This window comes from Chrysochloris asiatica, unplaced genomic scaffold, assembly GCF_000296735.1.
Source record: "Chrysochloris asiatica unplaced genomic scaffold, ChrAsi1.0 scaffold00103, whole genome shotgun sequence".
In the NCBI taxonomy this organism is placed as follows: Eukaryota; Metazoa; Chordata; class Mammalia; order Afrosoricida; family Chrysochloridae; genus Chrysochloris; species Chrysochloris asiatica.
This window is the reverse complement of record NW_006408621.1, coordinates 4,344,150-4,351,608: the sequence shown is the minus strand read 5'-3', so window position 1 is coordinate 4,351,608 and position 7,459 is coordinate 4,344,150. Positions and strand designations below refer to the sequence as shown.

Sequence of the window (7,459 nt, the reverse complement as noted above, 5' to 3'; positions counted from 1 at the left end):
TGGAAAAGTTATTTACTTCATTGTGTAGTCGTTGGATGCTGAGCCTGAAAGAAGTATGTGAACCTTTCCAATCCTTGCAGTTGTTGTTAAGTGCTGTTGAGTTGGTTCCAGCTCATAGTGATGCTATTTAAGGTTTCCAAGGAGCAGCTGGTGAGTTTGAACCTCTGACTTTGTGGTTCATACTGACCTTGTGATCCAGTGCTTTACCCCACAGCTCCGCATCAGGACTCTGATCCTCGCAGTAGAACTAGGCCTCCCGACTCCCTGGAACTGGAACTCCAATGCTTTGGCCGTCCTCCTGTCTGTGGACTCCCATGCTCTTCCTCCCCATCCTAGGTTGAAGGAGACAAGGAGTCAAAGCAGCAATTATTGAAAAGAACAACTTTTATGTACTTTGCCTCATTTAATTCGTGCAACCCCTCTGAGAATTCAGCATGACTCAGAGAAGGAAGCAGGCCAGGGAGGCTTCATAATTGGCCAAAGTTCTCACAGCTAGAGGACTTCTGGTGTGGCACTGTAGGATCAGCCCTGGACTGCATATCACGAGGTTGGCGGTACAAACCCACCAGCTGCTCCTCGGAAACCCTATACAGGGTCACTGTGAGTTGGAATGGACTCAATGGCACTTAATAACACAGCTCGAGAGTGGCAGTACTGGGATCCAAACCTAGATCTCTTCTAGACTTGTAGGAAACTTTTGGCCTTATTGTACTTCTTACATCCCAAATCATTAGCAACTCCTGAGGTTCAGAGCCTCTCAGCCTAATTCTCCTAAAAGATGACAGAGGGTGAACCTAGAGAGTTCTAGGGAGACATAGGTGCAGTTGGCAGAGCTTGAAGAGAAAACAAGCCCAGAAGAGACACATATAAGGCTTAGTAGTTTGATATCCTGTTTAAAAAGATATACCTTCACAAACATTTGTATATATGGATAAGCATCCCATGCTTTGTAAATAATATGTAGATTGATAGAAATAAACATGTGTTTTTAAAGTATATGTAAATAGAGTGATTTGCACTTAAATGAGTACATAAGTATAATAAGCACATTTGATCTATCTGAAAGTAGCAAAGAAAGCCAATACAATCCAAAGGTTATAATTTGTTGATTTTATTCATTGAGATTGCCATTAACTGCTACAATGTTTGAGTTTAGGGAAATTAATGAGGGACACCAGGGTTGCATTTTGTTTCTATTGGAGGCATCATTACCAGGAAGAATATTTCAGAGTCCCTCAGTGCTGGGCACATCACTGCCACACAGGAGGTGGGCATGGTGAGCTGGAGATAAGATAACCATGAGGGTTTTCTTTTCAACACCACCCACACACAGCAGTTAGGAGTGGTACTGGTTCTTCTGTGCTGTGATCAATGCCATGTGGTTTGCTAATCTATCTACCCTGTCCACGTTTAACAAGCTGAGGTGAGATGAAAGATGTGTAAATAGCTTAATAAAGAAGAATTTCCCCAAACAATCTACTTTCCATTGTGTGGCTTCTTCAGTCTGAGCCATGGAACGTTCATTGGAGGAAGGGGTTAACTGGGCAGTTGCTTAGGCTTTGCTTGCTGTAAAAGCAGAGACTGGCTCAGAGCTCCACAGAAATGTGACCATTCCATGGCACCAACTCATTTTAAAGTCCATCACCATAGGCAGTTTCGTTTATGGAAAGAACCACTTCTCATTCTCCAATGGAAAGGATTTCACAGGTGTTAGGACACACTTTGGAAGCCTTAGGTGGCACAAATGGTTAATTTACTCAGCTGCTAACTGAAAGGTGGAGGCTGACTTTACACAGAGGCACTTCTGAAGAAACATCTGGCTATCTGCTTCCCAAAGATGGGGCCATTGAAACCTTATGGAGCACCGTTTTACTCTGACACACATGGGAAACCAGGAGTGGGAATCAACTCCATAGCAACTAGCTAACATACACTCTTAATATCATTTCATGTATTTAAATTTTGTGGTTTGTCTTTTACTGCCTTTGACAATTACTAGGAGAATTAAAAAATATAGAGGATGCTTGTATAGAAGAATTGTGCTGTAGTTGGATAAATATAATAGCATTTTATTATGTTGTATTCTTATTGTATTATATATTATATTCTCAAATTTTTCAACGTGGTGCTGCTGTTAATAACTTAGGAGTCCTGGTGTGGCACTGTGGGTTAATGCGCCAAACTGTAAAGCTGTTTGAACTGCAAGGTTGGCAGTTCAAATTCACCAGCTGCTCCTCGGAAACCCTATGACAGGGTCGCTATGGGTTGGAATTGATGGCACTTAACAACAACAACATTAGTAACTTTGGACTCCTGGTGTGGTGCTACAGGATAAGCATTGAACTGTGAACAGTTCACAGTTCAAACCTACCAGGTGCTCCCTGAAAACGCTTTACAGGGTTGCTATAAGTTTGAGCCAACTCGATGGCACTTAACAACAACAACATTAGTAACTTTAGGGAAGAATACACAGGCAAAGACTGAAAAACTCACTCTCTCAGCTGGTAGAATTCCTGAGAATAAAGCCCTTAGTCATCCTTCAGGTCTGGAACTGAACTCACCCCATGACTCAATTTTCAGCCCAACAATAGAAAGGTTAATAAGCACTGGACCGCAAACTTCAAGGTCAGCAGTTCAAGCCTCCCTTGGTCTCAAAAGAAGAAAGATAAGGCTTTCTACTCCTGCAAAGATTTAATGGGATAATGTACTGGACTGCAAGGTCAGTGGTTCAAATTCACCAGTTGCTCCTCAGAAATCCCATACAGCGTCATTATGAGTCAGAACTGACTTGAAGGCACTTAACAGCAACAACAAAGATTTAAAGTCTCAGAAATCCTATACAGGGTCATTATGAGCTGGAACCGATTCGATGTTACTTAACAACTTAACGACATAAGGCAAACAATAGCACTAGGGAGTTATTCCTTAGAGTAATATGAAATAGCCAACCATCTGAGATCAAAGGACAAAGTTCAGAAAGGTTAGGAAAGAAGGAGGAAAGGAAATAGTAAACACAAAGAGGAAGTAGGAAAAAGGGTGTTACATTGTGAGGATTACAATTAATGACATGAAACAAAGTGTGTATGAATTGTTGAATGGAAAACTGATTTGCACTGTAAATGTTCACCCAGTTCACAATTCAGAAAAAATCTCTCTTGTACAAGTGTCTTTGTTGTGAGAGATTATGGTGGTCCTGTGTCCCCTTGTAGGCAGGGGCTATCCCATAAGGAACAGGGGTATAGGCACTAGTCATGAGGAGGTAGTTGACAATAGGGTCTTCCTCAGAAAAATGATGTGTTTCCCCTCAGCTCATCCCTAAGAGCGGCTCAGTAGAATCTGAGGAGGCAGTGATATGGGGAACTATCTGGTAGTAGTGGGTTCATGCGCCAGACTGCAAAGTCATTTGAACTGCAAGGTTGGTGGTTCAAACTCACCAGCTGCTCCTCGGAAACCCTATACAGGGTCGCTATGGGTCAGAATTGACTTGACAGCACTTAACAACAACAACAGTGAATAGTAAGGCACAGAGGGGGTAGCTGCTGGCAGACTCTAAGGTGGGGGCCCTAAGGTAAATATTTACCATTTAATCCTAATTCTTTTTTAAGTTTTTATTGTGAATTGAGTAATGGTTTACATGGGAGAACATCAGCTTTACATTCATCCTATCGTGTTTCATTTCATTGCAATGATTGCAATCCCCTCCATGCATCATCAAACAACCAAAAGGCAAACCTCACAAGCCTGGCCCTCCCAAGTCTCAGCACATAGCCCCTCTCCCTCTCTGGGTGTAGAGTCCCCAGCCATTCCGTCTCTCCACATCATCGTCTCTGCCTCCATCATCACTGCTTCTCTGGATAGGGTCCCACACTCTGCTTTTCTCACTTGATGGTCCCAGGGACCTCCGCTCCTAGACTGCAAAATCAGCCACTCTCCTTCTTTTGTTACAAAACTTCTACCTTTATATTTGCAACTCTCACAATCAGTCCTGATAGCATTTATTCACTGCTGAACCACAAGAGTCTTATCCCCATCTCCTTTCACCAGCCCCTCCCAGACAGGTTGTTAATCCTAATTCTTAAGGTGAATTTAAGAACTTTTTTTTGCCTTTGAGATAATTGTTTACATTTATACTTCTTTACTAAGGAAGCCAAATCTCCTTTAAAATTTCATTGCATTGAAGAGTCTTTCTGACTCATCTTCAAATAGCACTCAGGACAATAATGGTAGACAGGGGTCCATGTGGGCAAATCCAAACTCCTGTATCTGGCATCTCTGGAATGGCAAGTAAGCAAGAAGAGGTTCTGTCTTGGTCATGGCCTGGCTTTAGGGACACATTTTGGGAGACAGGGAAATCCAAATGTCTTGGAAATCTTTCCATGGGGCACTGACATGTGACATCCTTGGAACTGAGGTTAAAACAGTATGCAAGGAATTAACTTGGATGAGACTATTTCCTTTGAGCACATGGCTGTAATGAGACTGGCCCATTATACTCCTTATCTTTCTTTCTTACAGCAATCCTTTGGGGTCACTATCCCCATTTTAGAGAAGGGGATGAGAGCTAAGATTATGTAGTTGTTGTTGTTGTTAAGTGCTGTCGAGTTGATTCCGACCCATAGCGACCCTGTATAGGGTTTCCGAGGAGCAGCTGGTGAGTTCGAACCACTGACCTTACAGTTCAAATGACGTTGCAGTCTGACACAGTAGCCCACAGCACCACAATGTATGTAGTTGTTGTTGTTGTTATGTGCCGTGGAGTCGGTTCCAACTCATAGCGACCCTGTGCAGGGTTTCTGAGGCTGTAAATCTTTACAGGAGCAGAAAGCCTCATCTTTCTCCCACGGGACAGCTGGTAGTTTCGAACTGCTGACCTTGCAGTTTGCAGCCCGATTTGTAACCACTACGCTACCAGAGCTCCTTATGTATGTAGTTAGGAGGTAGCAAAATCTGGATCTATTCATTCCAATTCTTAGGTTCTTCTACTGCACACCACATAGTCCCTTCCTCTCTAAACCCATATCCTAGGGTGAGCATCCTGAGGGTGTATATGAGACAAAGCCACATCTAAGCCACAACATGTTCTCCACACTTCTGATTGGTGGGAAGGGAAGAGGTGAGATTCTTTGTCGTGATTGTCAGATGCTATCAAGTCTGTGTCGTTTTATGGTGACCCCACAAACAACAGAAAGAAACATTGTCCATCCTGCATCATCTTTACAATCATTTGCTGTCACTGTGCATTTTGAATGCCTTCCAACCTACGTGTAGGCTCATCTTCCAGCACTGTATCAAGACAATATTCTGTTGTGATAGTGTTCGCAATGGCTAATTTTTTGAAGCAGATCACCAGATTTTGCTTCCTAGTCTGCCTAAATCTGGAAGCTTCACTGAAACCTGATCACCAGGGTGACCCTGTTGGTATTTGAAACTGAAGTTGTCACAGCATCATAGCAACATGAAGTGACAGACAGGCAGGTGAGTGGCAGTGATTTTTCTTAGCATCCACTATACCCTGAGTTAGTGATGTTTGGGTACATGGTTGGAGAAAACAGTAAAGCACCCTTTCTTTCCCTTCTTGGATAATTGCTTTCTTGTATGCATCATTCATACTTCATGGAAGTAATTTCAGATAGTCACAGAGCCTCCTTCTCAGTCTATATTGGTCCAGTTTATTACTATTTGAGGATTTGGAGGAGTCCTTTCCATGATGAAATGAGAAACTTCCACAGACCTTGGATGCTAGGCAGGATCATGTCCTCTATTTTACTTTACTCCAGCTCAGAGCTAAGCCTCTATGGGTCCAGGACTTTCCCATTCTCTGATACCACAAACATTGGCTTATCAGCTTCTGTCCCTACCCTGCTTCCATCATTCTCTGTGGGTGTTCTATCTCTATGGAATTTTTCTTTCTAGGTCCTTTTTTTGTTTTTTAAATCTTATCAGTTCAGGAGGGAGCTGATTGGGGCCAACTGCCAGTACCTATACTGCTGTGATAACACAAACCAGGAATTAGCAATTTGCAGTAAGTGTTACTTCTAGGTGGTACATTCTAGGATATCTCTATTGCTACCCAAAGTCCAATGGGCATTCTATTGGAAGAAAAGTTGTCTGTTGGGAAGCAATCTCAGTCATGAAAAGCATTGTTTTGAAAAGCACAGAACATTCAACACTGGAAATAAAACTAGTGCTCACCTATCCTATAGATCTACCCACGTGTTCTACATCTCCAGGTGCAGAAATCCATTCAGTTCAAAAGGTGTGTCTTTGTGTAGCTTTGGGGGCAGTTTCTTTTTTCTTTTTCTTCAGTTTTTAAACAAAAATTTTGTGTTCAATAGGTTGTTATGAGCTTTACTTGGTATCAAAGATAATTAGTCGCCATGGAATTAACTCTGACTGCTGACGGCCCCATGCGTGTCAGAATAGAACTGTGCTCCATGGAGTTTGCAATGACTGATTTTTCAGAAATAGATCACCAAGACTTTCTTCTGCAGACACTCTGGGTGGACTCGAAGCTTCAGCTTTTCAAATAGCAGTTGAGCATGTTTGCACCACCTAGGAACTGGAATATTGTAAATAACTTGCACTAATTGAAGAAACATGAATTACAAGGGAAGCCTTAATCCCAGGCACCCAGACTCTGAGCCGCTCCCTCTTTCTTCTGTGTTTCCTTCTTTGGATTTTCCATCCTTATTTGCTGTTTCCTACATTCCTAGTATGAATCTAGGAAAATTGCAAATTGTCAAAAATGAAATGGAATGCATAACCGTCAGTATCCCAGGCGTTAGTGAGCTGAAATGGACTGGTATTGGCCATTTTGAATCTACAATCACATGATGAAATTAAAGAATTCTGCCAACTTCTTCAGTCTGAAATTGATCAAACGTATAATCAAGATGTATTGATAATCACTGGCAATCGGAATGCAAAAGTTGAAAGCAAAGAGGAAGGATCAATAGTTAGAAAATATGGCCTTGGTAATAGAAACCATGCTGGAATAGAATTTTTCAAGACCAATGACTTCTTCATTGCAAATACTTGTTAAAACAACATAAAAGGCAATTTATACACATGGACCTCACCAGATGGAATGCACAGAGATGAAATCAACTACATCTGTGCAAAGAGATGGTAGAAAAGTTCCCTATCATCAGCTCAAACAAGGCCAGGGCAGACTGTGGAGCAGACCATTAGTTACATATATGCAAATTCATTCTGAAGTTGAAGAAAATTAAAACAAGTTCACAAGAGCCAAAATATGACCTTGAACATGTTGTTATTGTTAGGTGCCTTCGAGTCGGTACCGACTCATAGCGACCTTATGCACAGCAGAACAAAACATTGCCCGATCCTGGGCCAACCTCACTAACTGTTGCCACGCTTGAGTCCATCGATGCTGCCACTTGGCCAATCCATCTCATTGGGGGTCTTCCTCTTTTTCTCTGACCCTCCACCTTACCAA

The 7,459-nt window shown here is 42.2% G+C and overlaps 1 protein-coding gene across 1 annotated transcript in view; it reads left to right on the top strand.

Moving 5' to 3' along the window:
• Nucleotides 1-7,459, top strand: part of EMILIN2 (elastin microfibril interfacer 2) — a 79,127-nt gene that overhangs the window by 9,148 nt on the left and 62,520 nt on the right. The window lies entirely within an intron of this gene.